The 20,802-nt window shown below is 44.2% G+C and overlaps 1 protein-coding gene across 7 annotated transcripts in view; it reads left to right on the top strand.

Annotated features, from left to right (window-relative positions):
• The first annotated feature begins 3,394 nt into the window (after nt 1-3,394).
• PLAGL1 (PLAG1 like zinc finger 1) overlaps nt 3,395-20,802 on the top strand; it is a 50,618-nt gene continuing 33,210 nt past the window's right edge. For 4 of the 7 annotated variants that reach the window (XR_012775277.1, XM_075498891.1, XM_075498890.1 and 1 more), the window contains exon 1: nt 3,412-3,608. The gene's annotated coding sequence lies outside the window, so the exon portion shown is untranslated. Of the gene's footprint in view, nt 3,643-17,413; nt 17,542-20,802 lie in introns of all 7 variants that reach the window. The other 3 variants (XM_075498892.1, XM_075498894.1, XM_075498893.1) reach the window with 3 other exon arrangements.

Raw genomic sequence — 20,802 nt, 5'->3', positions numbered from 1 at the left:
TGGCACAACACACCACCCTCACACCACATCCCCACAGGGACCCCTCCTGACGCCTTTCCCCTCCAAATCTCCTTTCTCTGGTCTGTGTCCCCAGCAGCAGCTGTCCTTGCAGGCAGGTAAGGCCGCAGGGTGGCCAGCTCTGCACCCACAGAGGCCCGGGGGTTTGCAGCTCCTGCTCCCTGCTCAGAGCCACAGCGGCATCCCTTGAGTCTGCGTGTGGGTGCAAGGGGGAGTGGAGAGGGAAGAGAGGGAGACGGTGCTGCAGGCACTAGAGGGCAGGATGGGCAACAGCAATCTGGCTGCGGAGACACGTAGAAAGACACTGATGTCACCTGTTGTACATCGCACACCCTGCACTAGTGACACCCGTCTGGAATTCCTTCCTCTGATAAACCCCAAAGGCGTCGACCTTTTGCAAAATCTCCACATAACATGAGGACATGCAGGGTGACCCAGTGTAGTCTGCACTAAGACCATAGAATCACAGAACGGTTTGGGTTGGAAGGGAGCTTTAAAGATCATCTAGTCCAACTCCCCTGACATGGACAGAGACATCTTTCACTAGATCAGGTTGCTCAAAGCCCTGTCCAACCTGATCTTGAACACTTCCAATGTTGAGACATCTACAACTTCTCTGAGCGTTGTGGGTTTCAGGGCTTTCTAACTGCAGCTGCTGAGTATTTCCACGTCATATCTCAGCCGTGGGCTGAATAATTTCAAAAAGTTCAGCAGAACTGTTTCAGCCTGTCCTTTGAATGAGATCGGAGGAAAAATACAACCATCTTTTCAGATGATAAGCAACTTGATAAGCAACTCTTAACACATCTGTGTGCTGGACCCAGGATGCAGGCTTCTGGGTGCTTTCTCTCAGAACCATCAGAAACTGGACACAAAGTTCATTTTGGCATTGAACTGTATCCAAAGGACCATTTGTAGCATGGCAGAGTTGAGCTGGTACCTCTTCTAGTCATGCCCAGGCTGGGTACCTGTCAGTAAAAGCCTCAAACGCTGGTGTGTGTGCACAGTGAGGCTTCCTACCTTTGTGTGTTTTTATCAAAAGCAGCTGGTTACAATACGACCGTGGTTTCCATCTACTGATTTCTCTGCAAAGAGCCAAAGCATTACTCCAACAACCAGCTCAGCAGTTTAGCTCCATGTTTACTTCAACACTCACTTCAGAAGTGGGAAAGACATTGAGACTTACTGCCTGACCCTGATTCAGTTTGGGAATCCTCTTGATACTGATGGACCAAACTGGACTCTCCACTTTTCTCCATTGCACACCGACAGACTGGGAGCATTTTGCTGAGACTAAAATTCATGGCTGGTTTGCTGCAGGGAGAAATCACGAAATCATGGGTTTCAAAGAGCTGGGGAGAGGACCGATAAAAAGAATACACCTATGAAAGTGTTTGTTTGCTTGCTGATAAACATGTGTTAAACGTGAACCTCACTTTATCCATCTTTAATGGCCACCACCTTGGGAGCCCACAGAAGCTGTATTACTTTAACAGCAGCAGTATACAGCAATATACAGCAACAGCCCTGTGGTGTTCACAAAACCATGCAGATTCCTGTCCTGCCCTCCTGCAGGAGACACCTTTAGACCAGTAGGACAGTGTCTATCATAGTGAAATAGTGAAACTATTTCAGTGTGGCTTCTCACTGCCAGGGTTGCTTTACTGGTACATACCAGAAGTTAGACATGGCCTGGAGTACCTTTCAGTGGTCTAGCTGTGATGCTGCTTTATTGCAGTATCATTGTAGTTATAAACTGCCTTATGTCGCCTCACTCCTCCTCCTCAGCCCCACCATGTACATTTGGCCCTCTCAAGTTGCCCAGGCCTTGGTTATTAACATATGATAATATTAGCATACATATATTGTCACTGGCAGTTTACGTTAATAAACTTGGCAGTGAACTGTAGCGGCAGTGGCATATCCCATGCTGCTGACTGCCATGGGGCTCATGATTTCTAGCAAAAAGTCTGGCTGAGACGCTGATGCAATAATGCTTGAGACTACCCCAGAAAGATTACTTTTGTCTGTCAGAGTCCTCGCTGGAACTTGCAGTCACTGTTGAGATAACATATACTGTTAACAATGACCTAACAGTGGAACTGGACTCAATAGGAATCGTGATTCAATCATGGTTCGGCAACTGAAATTATATCTACTTTAAACATAGCTTTTTTAAGATGATCATGTTGGAAAGTACTCATATGTATGATGGGTTACAGAGTACATCTAAAAGATTATTTAATGGGCAAATACCAGCAGGCCAACCATTACCATTTTAATTAATGGCAATTAATCAATCAAATACATTTGTTTCAAACGGAGTTGACATAATACTCAAGTTATCTACAGTTCCCCAAAACAACACACTGAGCCACAGGATCGCTGAAAGCTCCAGCTAGATTGGAAGGGATGTCTGGATCCCTGCTCATCTGGTCCAACCTTCTCTAAAAGCAGGACCCTAGATTAGGCTGGATTTTGACTGGCTGGACTTGACTGTAGCGCTGCTGAAATGGGTTTGGGGGGCCTGGTGGCCTGCAAGCTGAGCAGCAATGCCCCTTGCAGCTGTGAAGGCAAACTGCGTCCCAGCGTGTCCCCGCAAGAGCATAGGAAACAGATCAAGGGATGCTGTTACTCCATGCTATTTGGCACTTGTTGGTCCACACCTGGAGGACTGAACCCAGCTGTGGTCTTCCCCAGTTCAAGAGAGACACTCAAAAACTGGAGATGGTCCCATGGAGGGCCATAGAGATGGTTAAATGTAGAGAACTTGCCATAGGAAGCAAGACTGAAGGAACTGGGTGTGTTCAGCCTGGAGAAGAGAAGGCTCAGCTGGATCTGATCGTGGTTTTCCAGCACTGAAATGGTGGTTATGGAGAAGGTGGAAGCATCTCCACAAGGACAAGAAGCAACGGCCACAAGTCGCTCCAGGGGAAATGCCAGCTGGCGATGTGGGCACGCTCCCTTCCTGTGCCCCTCAGGCTGCCAGGGTGCAAGTCTGCAACAAAACCCCAAGATAATGAAGCAAAATCGTTATCTGTGCAGGAAACTCTTAACGCTGTGAGGTGCCTTCCTTGGAAGCAACTAACTACCGCCAGTGCAGGTGAGGGGTTTGTGTGGATCCTTACAAGCACGGGCAACTCCGTACGGCCACAGCAGTGGCAATGTCGGCGGTCGGAAAGCCGCGGGCCGGGATACTTACACTTCGGTTGTAACAAGTTTCCCGGCAGGGCCGTTGCAGAGCAAGCCCTCGAGCACCAGCGCCGGAGCTGTACCCCGCCCGGCCCGCCTCCGCGCTCCCCTCGGGTCGGCCCGGCCCGGCCCTGCCCTTCCCGGCGGCCCTCGAGCACCGCTCCCCCCCGGCCGTCCCGCCGAGCGGCCGCGGCCCCGCCGCAGCGGAGCGGCGGGGAGGGGACGGGACGCGGCCCGCCCGCCCCTGGGCCCGGCCCTCCTCCGCCCCGCCCGCTGCCGCCCCGCCGCCAGGCGTCTCCCCGGGGCCGGGCACCGCCGCGGGGACGGGAGGAGCCGCCGCTGCGCTCCCCGGCCCGGCGCTGGGGGAGCGGGCGGCGCCCGCGGAGCTGGGCCATGAGGTGAGCAGGGCCGCGCCGCGCCGGGGGCGGGCAGGTGAGCGGGGGCGGCGTGCCGAGCCGGGCCGGGGGCGCTCCACCGCCCCGCAGCGGTGCCGGGCCGCTCGGGGGAGCGGGGGCCGCGCTCCGGGCGGCTCGGCGGGCGGCGGAGCGCTGAGGGGCGGGGGCCGGGCGGGCGGCAGCGCCGAGCACCGGGGATGGCGGGGCGGGTGGGCCGCCCGCCGCCGCTGCCGCCGCAGGAAAGCGAATTGCGCCACATATGTCCGCCCTCCGGAGGGGACTTTTTATTTATTTATTTGTTTGTTTGTTTTTCCTTTCTCCCCCTCAACTTTTCGCAAGCCCCAGCCGCTGCGCAGGCTCTCCCGCTTGTCCGTTTGCTGAGCCTCGCACCAGAGCGGCCCACTCCGGCCCCTCTTGCCTCCGGGAACAGAAAGGCCTCAGGAGCGGGGGCTAAGGGGGGGCACATCTCTTCATCATTCCTTCGTGCCTCTCATCAGCCCCACGGGGCTTTCACGGCAGGGCGTGGGGCAGCGGGCGGCGCCTTGAGGCGCGTTCGCCCTCCGCCGTGAAACTCGGGTTGAGGTCGGGGAGGTTTGTTCCCGCGTGAGAAACGTCTGTGGGCCCAAATGTGCACCCGCCTCTCTCAAGTGGGTCTCCACGCCTGTGTCAAAATCCCGGCCGACAGACGCGGCCGCAGTGGGTTTACATCGGTTTTTCATCCCTCTTCCGCAGGGCGACAGCCTGCTGTGGTCACGTCTTGAGCTGTCATTGACTCCTACGGGAGACATGGCTTATTTTTTTTTTTTTTTTTCTGTGGGGAAGAGGGATTTACCACATTATATGATTTATTTTTTCTTAAAGTACATAACTTTGTTAGATTTTAACTTTCAGTTGTTTTTTATTTCCCCATTAAAAGTCTGCATCCCATAGCCAAATGACAGTTCATTTTTCTAGAAGGGTGAATTTGGGACAGCCAAACTCTTCTCCAAGGGCTGTCGCTTTCCCTGTGTGACTTGAGCATAGCAAGTATGTTCCTCCTTACAAAGGAGGGCCAATAAGGCTAACTGCTTTTGTAGAAGGTATTTAAAGTAGTTGACGAAGAGCACAAAGTAGTAGCTGTCTTTAAAATGTGAGTTTAAATATAATCTTGTCTCCTCAGCTGATACTTCTAATTTATAAAGGACTATATAGGACAAAATCTAAGCTATGTTTTCGGGTACATGATATATCTACATACGTATTCGTGTGTGGCCACTTCGTCCAACATACAGCATTATTCGTATCACCTTGATGACAAGGGTCTTCATGAATAAATAAAAAAGGCACATACATTCTCTTTCCAAGAAGTGGTAGCAGAGGATGTGCTTGGTCTTATTGCCAGAAGATTAGCAAATCCAGCTCTGACAGAATGAGGAAGGAAGAGGTTCCCAATCTGAGCATTCGCATCTCTCAGTATTACAGTTGTAAAATTAGCATCGTGTGCAACCTGATTGTTGGTTGTCCCAATCCTTAGCAGAAAATCTGGCTGTTTAAGTCTGAGATATCTAATCACGTGCAGTGGCACAAAGTGTCAAGCGGTTCTGTCCTGACTTGGCAACTTCTCCTGCAAGACAAGAGCGTCTCTTTTTCTTGTGAGGTCTGCAGTACTCCACTGACCCCACACGGGCAGCATCTCTGTTGTGCTCTGACCCTTCGTTGGGGAGAAATAAAGATGCTGTCGTTGGGAATTCCTCGTCGCCAGTCCTTCAGGTCCCTGTTCTTCATTTGGAGAAGCAGTGCACGGAGCACTGCTCCACCTCTGTGCATGGGGAGCAGTCATACTGTACAACACGAAATGGGGCTGTGCCGGGCGGGTCGCTCTGGGTGGAACATGGGTAGTTTGCTAAACAGAAGTACGGGTACAGTGACAGGATCAGTGACAAATTGTGTGATTATTATTTGATATTGTGTGTGTTTGCTGCTGTGGTGCCGCTATATGCGCAGTATATTTTCCACCATTAGTGTGCACTTACTTGCCCTGCATTGTAAGTCAAAGCAGTCAAAATCTCATTTGCAAACCTAATGGGAGCCAGTATAGATCCTGGAGTAGAGTAACTGCGTAATAGGCTGATCGCCACCACGTTTTGAATGGTTGAGTGCTCTCGAGGTGTATGTCTGACATTTAAACAGGACCCGATTGTTCTGATCATGCAGATGCTGCAAACTGCTAATAGGATTATTTGTATAAGAAGTAGAAGATGGGATGAGCGGGAATAAAAGCTAGAAATAAGATCAGAAGGACTGTACCAGTTTCTCTGGACCTGCGCATCAGAGTCAGAACAGTAGTGGGAGGTTTGGAGAGTTCGATACAAGAAAGCACATAAACGCATACATAATTATTTCTTAAAGGCAGAAGAGGCTATTAAATGATGTAGTTCTCCAAGTTTAACCAGGTTGAAGCCTTAGATTGGCATTTTCAAGTTTATTTAAAATTGCTTAGTTTTTAAGATAAAAAGGAAGAGTTAAATCATTTCGAGTGCATTGCTTGTAGGTAGACTTTCTTTTAACATGGACACTTGTTTTGCATTCATTTTGCAGACATGTAAGCCAGTAGGTCACAGATTCATGCTCTGTAACTAAAGACAATAACTTCTATTTCCTTTCAATTCCGTAATCTCCTCTGCAGTGAGAATCTCCCTGTTGTGAAGCTCTGTGAGCGCACGCATTTCTTCTTTCCCTGCCTGCCCTTCTGCCAGGACTCGGTGGAAAGGAAACAGCGTAAGATAATTCCCCCCTGACTGTTGAGACACATTTACTCTACAGTGTGTTGCAGGGGCTGGGACCTGAGCTCCTGTCCCTTTCCCTCAAACTCCTAACTTCTTGGCTGATGATTAAAAACCAAAAACATCAACCACCAGCCTGCCCATAAGTGAATACACACACTGTACTTAAGATAGTCTGTGCTGGTGTTTGATATGTTTCATGTGTTTGAAGTAAGTTTTCATGTGTTTGGGCACTCAACGTTACACCTAACTTTACGAACCTAAATAGTCCTCTTCAGTAAGAGCAATCTGGCTCACAAGATGTTTGCAGAACTAGAGCATATTTAAAGTACACATTGCCAGCTAGTTCCCTACTGGCTCTACTGAGTTTTTATTTTAAGATGTTCCTGCTTTCAAAGATAAGCATGAAACAAATGAGACTGCTCCAAACACCAAGGGAACAGCAGTCACACACTTCTACTTAAGCACGTGCCACTGTACAACTGGCCGCATCATTTAATTGTCACTAAACTCAGAAGAAACTGTTTGTTCTTTTCTTGGGTGTGTGGAAAGAAGTAGGAAATCTCTTTAAATGATGCCAAGGATACTGCTATTTTATGATAACTAGCAGGAAATAACAAGAGTTAGGGCAGAAAGAAGGTCAGTCTACTTGAATTCTATATGGGAAAATCTTGGAAGTTGATCATAAAATTTAATTCCACACATATCCCAAAGATAGTCAAATAAATATTTTGCTTCTAGCTTTGCTTTTTTGCTGACTTACGTCTTTCTTCCATGCATTCTTCTGAATATGGGCTATTTGGAATTTGCTGTGAAAGAGCATTTCAGGTTCCAGATGTCTCCAACGTGACGATCTAGAAGTGACAGTTCTTTGCAGCGATCTTTGTCCGTATGCTTCTCGCATTTCCTCTTTTTTCTTGCTTTTTCTGCCTGTACTGGTTGATCTTCTGTAAAATGGCATGAGTTGCAGTGCTAAATCAGGATCAAGGATGACTTTGTAAACTAATTCTGTCTTGGAGGACAGAGTAGATCTGCTTTTATCTTTCTCCTTCCTGCACCTAGAGCACTATTTTAGGAGCAGCTGTTTCACAAACAACTTGAGATAGCGAAATTTAAGCTTTCCAGATAGCACTAACTACTCATAATTCCAAGCTGGAATGATGATACAATAGAGATTGTATCATAAGGCATTGATTTATAGTTCTAATGAGTTGGAGAGATAACTTGATCACACTGATTACCTACCAGTGTTTTCTCCCATTCAGCTTCCATGATTTTTCAAAGGACATCCCTGAACACACTGGCACTGTATATTCCCTTGCTTAAACCCCTGAAAAACTGCAGTGGGAATAAAATGCAGAAAAGCGTGCATTTCTAGTCCTTGTGGTGAGTTGTAAAAGGGTTTAAAGTAAGATCAAGCATGCTGGGTTGGTAAATCAACATCCTTGTTTGTTGTCATTTGTTCCTCTGGAGAGCCTCAAGTTTCAAGTATAGAAGGATTTGGCTCTTAATTGGAGTTGCTAATAAATCCTTGAAGACATTAGACAAATATAAATGAAAACTCTAGTTCTTTTCTGTATCAGTGAAGAGCCTGAAAAAGTAGCTGTGCAGAAGAACTGAGTGCATTTCATCTTGTTATTCCTAACTCAGGTGCTGCTGTTGGAGTATAAAAGAAAATGTAGGGAGTATCTCAGGAATATCACCGTGGTCTGCTGTGAGTGGCACCTAGTCCTGACTGTCCAGCAATTAAGTGCTGGGGAGGAAGACCTCCCAGCTCTGTCTGACCCACAGGGGTCAGAGAGTAAGTGCTGACATTCATCCCAGCCCAGCTGCTGGGAGCCAGTCCTCTGTGTAATGTGGGTGGATTCCCTGTCCCAATTGTTTTCTCCCGTCTCCTCCTCCCCTGCTCTGAGGGAGGTGGGAGTGGGTCTGTCCTAGGAGGGTGCTTCTTCATTGCCTATTTTATGTGTATCTTGGGGACGAGCAAGGAAGTTGTCTCTTTTGTGTGTTGAGATACAACAGGAGAGCAGTCATATCCTGGATGTCTAGAGTGATAGTATTCTTTTTTCCTTATGTGGGGCAGTGGTCTCCTGACAGGGAAACTTGTGCTCATGGTTAAGGTAGTTCAGCTGCTGGCTGCCCAGACCTGCATGTTGCACATAGAGCTGTTTCAGTGCTAAATGTCAACTCTGTGTGCTGAGGGGTGTTGCAGATGACCTGCACGACCCAGACACGCCGCGTGGAATGGCTCACCACGTTCATTGCGCAGATGGCACCATGCTTTGTCTTCATAGTGACGCTAACCATGTTGGGGAAAGTTGTGTGCTGCCAGTTCGGGAGCACTAGTCACTCCAGAATGGCAAGATTCATCCACAGACTAGTAATTTTGCTGCATTCGTCCTGTTGGGAGGCACTGTCCCCCCGTCAACCTTCTGATGGCATTGCCTCTCAAATGATTGTCTGAAGAAATGTAGCAAGAAATGTGTTTGCAGCAAATGCAGAATAGCAGCTGGTAGACTGCATAGGCTGCTGCCACCAGTGTGGTCAACTGTGTGCATTGGGCATGCAAGTCATGGGCATGGTGTAGGTAGGCTACAGAGTCCTGTAGTGTAGACACACAGAGAGTGCAGAGATAGCCACTGTGCCCCTGTGCAGTCCATCTGATACCTAGAGCAGACAAAGACAGGGCACAGCATTTGCTCCAAGTGTTGTACCATGGCACAGGTAACAAAATCAGCATAGATGTGCTTTGCTTTTCTCTTCAGGGCATGTAATAGAATTGCACTTAGGAAAATACTAGAGTAGCAGTATCTAACCTGTGCTAGCACATAATAGCAAGCAAATGTAGTACAGTGAGCAATGTTATACGTTGCTCCTCCAGTCAGACTCTTGTTTCCAGGTTCCTCTTGCTGTGAATGGTGTTGAGGGACTCTTAAGGATAAGCAAGGATATCTTCTACAAGAGTGTCACATACAGAGAGAACTGCAACACCAAAAGTCCCACATGCTTTTTTGGCCATAAATTGTCACTGCAATTTTGTTGGTTTACTTCAGCTAGAATGTTATTTCCATCACCGCAGCTGTATAACGTGATCAACAGCGTTGCTTTGTCCTGTCCTACAGAAATAAGTAACATTAGAATCAATATGAGTTTTTTAAAGATTACAATTAAAAGTGCTGCAAGGCTGAGCAATAAACAAGTGATTTATAAAGCATTAAAATTCTGTTTTACTAGTGCCTTGACAGATTGATGCCCAAAGAAGACACCAAGTATCTAATTATATTGTCCTGCAATAATAAACAGTGGAAGGACCAGTGAAGCACATGTTAAGGACATAGCTAAGCTAGTTCAAAGTTTATTTTGTCCCCAGAGAGGTGGATGTTCCTTCTTTGTCAGGTGGAATTATCCCCAGAGTCATCACCACAGATGTGGCGTGCAGAGAACCAAGGGGAGTACGAAAGGAAGGGAAGCAGTGATGTTGAACAAAGATCTAGAAAGAGGCGGTAAGCAAAAGGCAAAGGAAAGATAATGAAATACTGGAAAGTATTAGCTAAAGGAAAGAAGTTACTAAAAACATAACTGAAGTTGGATTGAAGAAACAAAAGAGCAACTCTTAGATGGAAGAACAGTGCAAAAAACCCAGAGATTTGTTTTGTCAACATAAGAAGTTCTATTTTAATTCAATTTTAATTTAGTCTTAGCAACCAGCTCCACTTTCTGTGCAGAGAGGCAACTTTGTAATGTGCTAGAAAGCGAAAAGACTGCATACGTGGTCCAGGATGCTTTCTGGCTTCTGATTTTTTCTTTTATCTTGGTGGGAGTCGTGGCTTACCTGCATCAAGTAAGTGAAAGGCATTAAACCCTTTTTAAGTGATTAAGACAAGCTAAGAAGTAGTAATGTAACTCTTCTGCTTCAATTGCAATTAGATATCTCAGCAATCCCCATATTAATTAAACAAGTGACTTAATACCTCTCACAGTGAAACAGCAGCAGGTGATTTGCCTGCTGAAATCAGGTGATTTACCTGTTGAAACACTACCTTTTTGTATTCTCAGGGCTCATCCAAGAAAAGACCAGGGCTCCTGGCCAGAATAAATCCAAATGCTCTAGGATAAAACCACTCCTCCCTCTTTTGGTGGAAGAGAAATTTGAAAACTAGCACATGAGGTGTCTTGAGTGGATGCATCATTTGCTGCTTGTAAACCTGGCAGCCAAATAGCCCTTCCTCATTCCAATGGTGCCAGGCACTGGAAAGAGATCACTCAGGGGTTGGTCCTCAGTGGTAGGTGCCAATGAAAGTAAGAAAAATCATGTCAGATGAGGATTTCCACAGTTGGGGGGGGAGGCTGTTATATCCCAAATGAAGGAGGATGAAACCAACAATTTCAGTGAAATATAACATGGTCTGTAGCACTGATTCATCGCAAAACCAGTGAAACTGATACATTTCTGCAAAGTGTTTTGGTTTCAGTTAACTCAGCATATTCAGACAAAAATAAGTTTTACTGGAAATATTTTGACTTGTTCATGACTCACTTGTTTTTACAAACCTAACACTCCTTTCCCCACAAAGCAAGTAAATAAGCAGGCAAAGCAAGCACACATTTACTATAAAATCTGTGATCTTGAAATTCTGTAGTTCTGAAAAGTATTCTCTGCTTTCCCTCCTGTAGAACCCATTGCGGGGGGGTGGTGGTGTTTGTGAAAAGTTTCTTACTGCTGTGGTGACACTCACAATGTCCTGGTTTGGAGATCTGTTGCTTTGGGTTTTTACTTTTGCTTAGAACAAAAGATTGCAGAGGCATTTTGGGTCTCTTGGAGGGTGCAGGTGGATTGTAATGATATTCTTATCACTGGTCGTGCCTGGCAAGGCTTCTGGACCTTATTACTTCTCGCGTAACAGCTGCCAGTGACAAGAATAATTTTCACGCTTGGAAATCATCTTTACTTGACCTGTGCACATTTACATGCTCTTCTTCTCTCTAAAATATTCTTAGTGTGAGTGATAGATAGAATCATCTCCCTTTCTAATGCATGAATTTGCTATACAGATTTTTCACTGAGTCTGCTAAGGTATGTGGAGGTTTTTGGTTAATAAAAATGTATCCTAGTTTTCAAGCATTTATTGAATAAAATGAAGAGAGGCTGCCCTGACCAAAACAGAGAGATTGACAAGGAAGAAAACAAAACAAGGATAAATGGGAGAGTAAATTGGTTTTCCCTCTTTATCTTATTCTACAAGAAAAGAGAAGACTGTCAGTGATTTTTTTCTGTAAGTTGTTCTTACAGTATCAGTGATTTGTCAACGTTGAAGCCTGAGTCTCAGAACACTTCAGTCTTTTGCAGGCCTCAGCACCCATACAGGCAAATATTTACAAACCTCTGGACCCCTAGCAAAGATGAAATACTGAGTTACAGAGTGTATAAGAGGATGGTAGAGGTCATCAAAGTGACTCGGTTGAGAAGGGGTTGTGGGTCTCAGTCCTTTTAAAAAAAATGTCAGATTTTTGCTAAGTTTTTCATACGACTTTTATCAGCATTATAAATATCAACATTTAAAAATAATTTTAAAATAGGACATTACAAAAATGAGTATAGGCTTCTTAAACTAGTGGAAAATAGAGTATAAAAATAAGGTTATTTTAAGTATTTTGTACCCAAATCAGTAAAACGGTTCAGAAAATAGTTGAAGACAATGTAGGGTGAGTGTCTTTTTCGATCTGTAAAAAATATTAGCAGGATATATTACTTTAACTTTTTTTTCTTGTCAAATTCACTCATTTTTTAGACTATATCAGTCTCTGAATTGTCTTTGTGGTCAGTGATTTGCGCTGATTACTTGATTAATCATCTAATTTAGAAAAACCCATGGGCAGGTTATAATTTTAAAAATTAAATTCTGACCTGATAGCAAAAATTGTCACGCATCTACTTAGGTGCTAGCATTGCTATCATACTTCTAATAATATATTTGGGTCCCAGAATCTTAAACTGCATTAAATTGTAATTTTAGTTTCATTTATTTTGACAAGGATGTTCTTCAAAAGTTGAGTCAATGGAGTTTACAGGACAACTTAAAACAGCATCTTTGTGGAAAGTGTGACCTGTATCTTCAGTTTGTCCCAGCAGAGCACTGACTCTTGAATTGTACTGACTCTCCCAATGCGAATCTGGTTAGCAAGTCATCAGTGACCATTCATTAGAAATGTTGGGTTTTTATTAACATTGTAGTAGATGTTGGAGACTAGAATGTCATGGTGCAAGAAGTAAAATACACTTCAGTGGTTTATTGACTGAAACCATCTAAGTATTGGATAGCGGACACTTTTAGATAACCCTAAGTTCTTCCACTTGCAGACCTCACATCCCATGTGAACATCTGACGGAATATCTTCATGTAGGTTTTATAAATTACTAAAACGACCTTCAGGTAATTTGGGGTGCAAATGTCAAACATCCGAGTCATTAGGGGTTATTTTTCATTAACTCACTGAACCATACTGAATGGATGTTTCAGATGTCAAAGTTGGAGTTGAAGAGGTCATGCAACTGGGTGAAGAAATAAGGACAAATGACCTCTTAGTGAACTTCTAATGAAAGGTTAGAGATCACAGGATTTTTTTCTACATTACTGTAACAAGCTTTTCTATGTCAGGGTAACTTTTAAATGAAGAAATAGTGTTCTTTGCCTCTGTTACTAGAGCCCTTGGAGAAGTTAAACAGATTCTAAGACTGTCTCTGAAAAAATGGTATACAGACAAGTAACTGTAATAAAAATGCCAAACTGCTGAAATACCTGATATATTTTATATCTGCCTGCACTTTGCATTCATTAATCCACAGTGCACCAAATTTCAGGTTCCTAATTTAGTATTGATATGGGCGTGAATGGTCACTTATTTTTAAGTGGGTTTTTTTTACTCTGTGGAGGTCGTGGCTCAACTCTTCCTCTACCAGTCTCTACAGGGCTCTTCAGCATTGGCCTTGTTATTCTGGTTTCGTAATTCCTTTCACATTCTCCTACACTGAGAAAAGAAGCTTGTGTAGACAAGAGCCAGTCTCCTTTAATTTATTCAAGTTTCAGTTTTGCTGGAGAAAAGGGTAGAACTACATTACTGTGCGGGATGAAATTTTAAACAAGCACGAACACTGTGCATGTAATGCCACATTTTTTGGCTTCTTGTTTGAGTAATGTGCAAGAAGTGGCACAGGATCCCAAGAAGGTTTGTATACCATACAATTACCGAGAAGGCTTCCAGTCCAGACCTCAGAAAGGCAGGAGTCTAATTATCACTCTGTGTTACAAGCTGTCAGTATGAGAGAACGAGAGGTTCAACTGATCTTTGACAGTGGGGAGCAACTTTTTCTCTCTCCTTTATCTGAGAAACAGGTTACTGTGCTGAATATGAATGGTGATTCATTGTGTTGAATCTGCATCTATATCTACATTTATTCAACAGTAACCTGTGAGCCACAATTTGCGGATTTTTTGAGTCATCGTATGGCTTCATAATCAAAGGAAAAATTAAGGAAACAGCTAAGTAATATTTGGGAACGTGTGTAGCTTTCATTAATCGAGCATATATGCATTATTTGGAGGATTTGGATATTTTAGAGTTGTGCACCTTAGGCATTCACTACTATGAAAATAATAACCCCTAAAACTAACATACCCTTTAAGAAAAGGCAATAAGAAATCACTCCTCAAGTTACAGTTTAATTCCAACAAAATTAGTCCCTGATGATTTAATATGATGGCTCTGTTTCAGTAAATTAGCTTTAATAATTGCCCCTTGCATCTGTACCTTGTGAAGTGGTAGGTTGCATTTTTCATGCAGTATCCCACTCCAGCCCATCCACATCTGCGAATGGGAGTAAAAGGACGTGGGTGGTTTTGCTGCCAAGTTTGCCATTGGCAAATCCAGCTGCTGTTGGCAGAAAATCTGAGTGTGCAGGTTGCAGCAAAGAAATTGAGGGATGTGACAGGCAGCTGTTATCCGGTACAAGGCTTGTGGTGTTTAAACAAATCAGCTACTGTTGTCTCTCTAGCCTGAGTATTAAGTTTGTAGTGAAAACTCTGTGCTTATGCTTTAGGTTGAGTTTTGAGGATGTATTAGTGTTATCATTGCTTCCTTCAGATGGCTCAAGCAATTCTCTAAGTCTGAGGCCTTTAGGAGGAGACAGAAGAAAGGAAACATTTGTAGTAGCCAAGATGCTGTTAACAAACAGTGGGGCATATTATGGAAGAGCATTAGTTATGCTTTGATACTTAATTTATGTATAGAGATATCCAGCTTTTATGAAGCAGCTAAAGAGACAAAGCTGCTAAACCTGTTGAAATCACCATTAAGATCATATGTTGCATCTAGAATACCTGTAAAAATACCAATATTCTCGACCTGAAATTCTTTTTCAGGTGAAACTTCCTCAGTTTTACTAGTTTCTGAATGAAATGGCCATTTCACAGCTTTGAAATTTAAAGCTGCTAAAGAGTGAGAGCAAGACTCTGCAAGTGAAACTTGACCAAATAATTTGAATGTTAATATTTACACAATATAGCAGCAACATTACACACTGCATTACATTATTGTAATAGCGCTGTAGGACGCGTCTGGAGGATGCTGTAGGTACGTGTGAAGTTTGTGAGCATCTGAGGCTGAGAGGTTTTAGATTACTGTAATCTAAGCAAGATGTGTGAGGTAAGGTGTTGGCTTCCAGACGACAAATCTGTTTTTATGATATCCTGAAATTTACTGACGTTGCTGAAGTACTGGCTAAATGTGTATCCCCCTCTCTGGTCACAGGAGCGGCTGTTGCACCGTGCGGGAACTTGTCGGTCCCTCTGTCTCTCCACTGTGGGTTTTGCTCACCACGTTTGGAAAGCTGGCGGCTGCTAATGAGTTTTATTTGTAGTGAGCTTATGAAAGGAGAGAGTGTTAAAGCCAAAGTTTTCGTAAAACCTTTTTTTAAGCCGCGGGAGACTTGTTGACTCTTTGCGGTAGGCTGCCTGAGGAGGATGCAGGGAAGGGGAAGGAAATTTCCCTGCCACCAGCCTGTCCAGCGGAGAGAAGTGGCAGTGCCCTTTCTGAAATGAGTGTTGGGATGCAGGCCTGAACTGATGAAAAGAGTTTAGCCAAGGTATTGAGGGAGAACAGGAAAAAGTGTTTTTTCACGTGACCTCATACAAGTGGGTTCCGTGTTTGTTTTGTGCCGGTTCAGTCCTGAGTTTCAGCGAGTAGACCAGAGTCCTCTCCACAGGCTCATTGAAATGGAAATGGTTTTGCTGTGGAATGCAAATTATTTTAGGAATGTTCCTGGGTCTGGAGGCTTTTCAAAACTCACACTTTTAAGATTTTTTTTTTTTAAGCTTATTTTAACCAATTCTCATAACAAAACAAGGATCCAGAAAGATGATTGGTGCCTTGACCCTGACCCAGCAAAATATGAAGTGGAGGTTTGTCTTCACATGTACAAATAGCTCCCTGCAAGTCAGTGGTGGAAAAACGTGGGAAATGCAGAAATGCTTTGCTGGATTGCAATCAAAATGCTGAGTGCTTTGCAAAGCCAAACAACAAGAGCAGCCCTCAGTAAGGCAGGCTGGCATGAGATGCCATTTGGTATCATTCCGTAGGGATTTGTCTCCCTTTTGTTACTATCGCTTTTTAGAAATACTATTTAATAGTATTTCTTCTGTTATTAGGGCACTGGAGATGGGCAAAGACTTGATGCATTGTCTGCCGTAGGTCTTTTGCTGACCAAAATAGACCAACATCAAGTGATACAAGGCTAGGAAAATTATGATGAGAGACAGTGCCATATTTCAGAACAGGAAAAACTTGCTTAGAAACAAGGAGTGGGATTTATTGGTCTTTGTGTTTCTGGTATCAGGACACAGAATATAAAATGGACTTACTTTTAATGAAATTTATTTTTTTGCTTTAAACTGAAAATAGACTTGGATAGATTCGGTGCATGTGTGGACCATATTTGATGATGCTACATGTTGAGGTGATTGTAAGCAGGTTAGAATATTGATCGGTTGGTGCAGGGAATGGAAAGGCAGGACTTTTTTATGTATCCAAATGTAACACTCAATATAGCTTTGGCAAAATAATAGTCAACTGATCCAAAAACTATCAAAGTCAATAGGATGTCTTATTGCCTGACCTCTTGAAGTCACTGGAAACTGACAGTGCTCTTGATTGCTTGCTTACAAGGCATTTAATCTGTAGAGATGTGTATATAGTCACAAAGTTTCCTTCAGCAGCAAGACTAGTTTATATATTTGTATAGTATTTGTGTGTGTGTGCATACTCACTTTAAAACAATTATCGTGAAGATATGCAAAATATTCTTAGTAAACACTTTAGAGAAAACATATCCTTGAGTGCATGACTTTTATCTGCCCACAGTATGCCTTATGATTTTGTGCACCGTTCTTTTACATCTGCATAGTCCTTTGTAGGAGAGAGAGATGTTCCATGTATAACTTTGGGTTTTCATTATTTTTTACATTCACAAATAAGACTTACATTTGAAGAACTTCTGCCAGATTTCTGGATCAGGGATACAAGTATTTGTATGTTGTACTGCTCAAGTTCTTTGCTTAATCAAGGGAAAGATGCGGAATCCTGTACATAAAGAAAAACATTATGATGGCAAAAGAGTTATTCTGTTTTATAAAATAATTCAATGATTTGAAAAAAAAAATTATGTAATTTTGTAAAAGTACAAGTACATGCTATTTTATATGATAAATTATAAAGTGATTTATAATTTCATGTTTTCTCCAGTGAGGAACTCTACATGTGGTAGATACAAAATGCACGTAATTTCACTGTTGGACATGTTTGAGTTGTACTTAGCATATACCAAATCCTGATTGGGGATACACATGTGGGACTAACACAACCTTCAGAAAATCTACATAGTTTTCTCTGAATGGAGATTTTTTGCCCTGCATATTAATTTTTCCCTGTTAGTACTCTGTTAATACTTAAATCATTTCTATATCATTATGATTTTCCCTCCTGTTCATGAATTAGGGAGAAGAGAAACTATGTCAGCAGAAATGCAGTTAGCCCAGCATGAGCACTAGCAGTAGCCAAAAGAGAACAAGCAGGGACACCAGTGGAATGCTAATGCTGTGTAATAGATGCATTGTCTCCTGAAGGTATGTTTTCTTCTGATGGATGCAACCTGAGGCATAAGGTATGCTGAAAGTAAAACCCCGGTCACAGATTTCTGTAATGGGGGAAGAGAGTCCTTCCTGATATAACCTCAGTGTAAGTAGGTTAAGTGTGGTTTTCCTGTCACATCTCTTTGCTTGTGTATTTTAAAGACATCTGCTACCGTATTACTTACCATAGATGTCTTGAAAAAATGCTTTACTTACAGTTAAGATGTGATAAAAGGTACTTAGATAACAATGTCATCTACATGGGGCTGTTGTGACTATATAAACGGTTTGTCCTGGATGTTCTTTGGAGTATCTGAAGTATAGCAGCTTCCCCTTTTCAGCTGCACGACTGAGGTGGAGAGATGACTTCACAGCATCAGGAGAAGAGTCTTCCGGGGACAGGTTAACTAATGCATCTCTTGTGGCATGCAGCATGAAACTGAGGTGCATTTTTGAGCTGTATAATGTCAGATCATTAGAAAGAGTATGCCTGTGCTGACAATTGTCATTGGTTTTTGACATTGTTTTTGTGCGGAAAGCAATGTAAGGGATTCTGTAATAACCTCTGAGGGCTTGTGGGGGGGCAGATGCTAACTGGTTGAGAACAGCCATGTTTCCGCTCACAGTGGATTCATAATTCAAAAGCTATAATCCAGGTCTTTGTCTCTGCATGGCCTAGGTCTCTTTTGCAGACAGCATGTTCTCTTGTCATCTACGGATGGCATCATGATGCAACCATAAGCGTATCACCCACAGTGTCAGTATGGCAGTATGAAAGCTTTTCCTGTTGCTGCCACTTACGTCTCTTCCCACATCAGTGCCTGCTTTTCCTCTGGCTTTCTGGGGCATGATGCCAGGGAAGGTAGATGTACCTCTTCTGGAAGAGAGTCAGGTCAGCGGAAGAGCTCTGTCACATGAACCCATGTGAGAATGCTGTGGCATTACATGCAGGACAGCTATCTTGAACAGCTAGTTGTAGTCTTACATTGCAGACATTGCAAAGGTCCCTCACGGAGCAGTTTCCTGGCCTCCCTTGCTGTGGAGTTTGTCGTCTCTGGTGAAGATGAGCTTCAGGGCCAGTGAAGCAAGCGCTGGTTGGTAAAACTGTCATCCTCCTAGAAATCTGCAGTGACCTGCAGTGGATACAGGACTTTGGGTGAGAACTGCATTCAGAAACTTTAGCCGGGTGTCATCATAGTATTTTCCAGGCACAGGAGGGGTAGAAAGTGGAGCCTTTGCTGCCCCTCTTGCTGCCTCTCAATGTGAACCACTGGTAAGCAAGGTAGTTATCAAGGCCGTCGTTGGCAGCCTTTATGGATGTCTCGTGCATCATGAACAGCCCCAGAGGTCCTGTGTGGGCTGGTTTCCCTTGCTGTGCATTTCCTTGTGGGAGTCACCTTCCTTGTGGGAGTCACGGTGTGGCAGCGACCGTGGTCCTCATGTAGGTCCTCCTCATGGACCGTACCTGGAAACTGGCTGTCTGATTTCATTACTCCCGCGTCCTCTGCTTCAGAACAGAAGGGGTAACAGGCATTGCCTTTCCTACTGTGGACCCTGGATGTCCCAGGGCAATCCCACCACCATAATGCATACCCATCCCAAGTCACATATGCCCACACTGTGCCCACTACAGTCACTTCTGAAACACAAAATGCATAGTCTTTAAATTTGTGGCAATAGTGGAACAACTAAAAAAAAACCCAAACCCTAAAATCCTGGCTCCTACATAAATGTACTCTGCAACATATTCTTCTCCTCAATAGGCAGTGCAGAACCCATCCTCACTTCCTCTAACCAGCGCATAACCACTTTTCACCACCACAAAGCATTGAACTTTTCATCATCCAGTGTGCCTGTAATCACTGTTTTGCTATCTGTAGACTGTTAACCATCTATTATACTTAACTCATCAAGTCCCATTCAACCTAAATGCATAAGCTAATTTCTTGATACCTGAAAGCCTGTAAGAACCTCATAAGGCATTGCCTCAAATTTTCAGGGCTGCAATTTTCATGTATGGGAAACATCCCCCACTCTGCTCCTCCTCCTCTTCTGCCCATTCATTGACGAGAAAGGACAGTATTGAAGAGCAACCACAAACAACGTCTTTTGGCTGTGTGGGCAGCACAGCAAATTTGGCCAATATATCTGCAACACTTCATATAAAGGTGAATGTCAATGTGGTTTACAAGGAGTAAAACCACAGAAGATTGGCCAATGGGACTGTTAAACTGAGGCCAGCATGGCCACTGGCCAACCACCTGAGTTTAGGTTGACAAATGACTGATGTGGCCAGAAACCACCAGGTACTGTGCCTGGTTGGCACAGCATAAGTGGCTGCCATGACTCTGCATGTGTCGGAGCCCCCTTGGTTGGGGGCAATACACTGCGCAAGAGGTGCCCTCATGCACCAGAGGGCTGACATTGAAGCAGGAGAGGGAATTACGGTGGTGGTTTTCTGCAGTTAGGATGACAGGCAGTTCTGGGTCCATGCTGAGGGTAACTGGGGAAGAGCTGGCATAGCTTATAAAGGAACTTGTAGTTCTGCTTACACTCCCTTGCCTCTGCAAATGCACCTTGCTGTGCTTATCCTCACCCTGTCAGAGATAATGTCCTGACTGACTGCTAGAAGAGGAGCGGTTCTTTGTGTTGGTGCAGCTGCTGCTCTGTTGTTCTGCAAGTGGTTTGTGTTGCAGTGACTGGGATGCCCTCACGGAGGTGTTCCCTCTTCGTCTGTAGTCTCTGTGTCCTCCCCAAGGGCTGGACTTGGGCACTACGGGGTTGCTGCTGCTCATGCTCCTTCATCAGAGGACTGTACAGGGGAAAAAAAGATAAAGTTTCCCAGCATTTGATGGCCTGTGGAGAAAAATGCTTTGGTGATTTTTGGTTATCCTCTTCCTACTGCCCTCATTCTCTGGGGCAAATCTTTTGCATCAGGGTCTTGTACCTTTGACCACGTCCTAGGAGGACTGTTAGGGGTAGAGCTCTGTACAAGGTGACCTGCCTGTACTGGTAAACGCCTTTGATACCGTGAGGGGCAGCAGGTAGATGGCAGTGTCACAGACCAATTCCTTCCTGGCCCCAGACAGCCGGAGAAGCCCTGTCAGTATGGGCAAAAGGAAGGGATGGGAGGGAAGAGCCAACCTGTGCAATAGCACTTTCCTGCTGTGGTTTTTGTAGCTGCTTCTGAGTAAGGAGTGAATGGAGAACCTCTTCATGCTTCCGATAGCTGCCCCCACGCCAGCAGCAGATTAG

The sequence above is a fragment of the Mycteria americana genome, chromosome 3, assembly GCF_035582795.1.
Source record: "Mycteria americana isolate JAX WOST 10 ecotype Jacksonville Zoo and Gardens chromosome 3, USCA_MyAme_1.0, whole genome shotgun sequence".
Taxonomy (NCBI): Eukaryota; Metazoa; Chordata; class Aves; order Ciconiiformes; family Ciconiidae; genus Mycteria; species Mycteria americana.
This window is presented reverse-complemented; position numbering and strand designations above follow the sequence as displayed.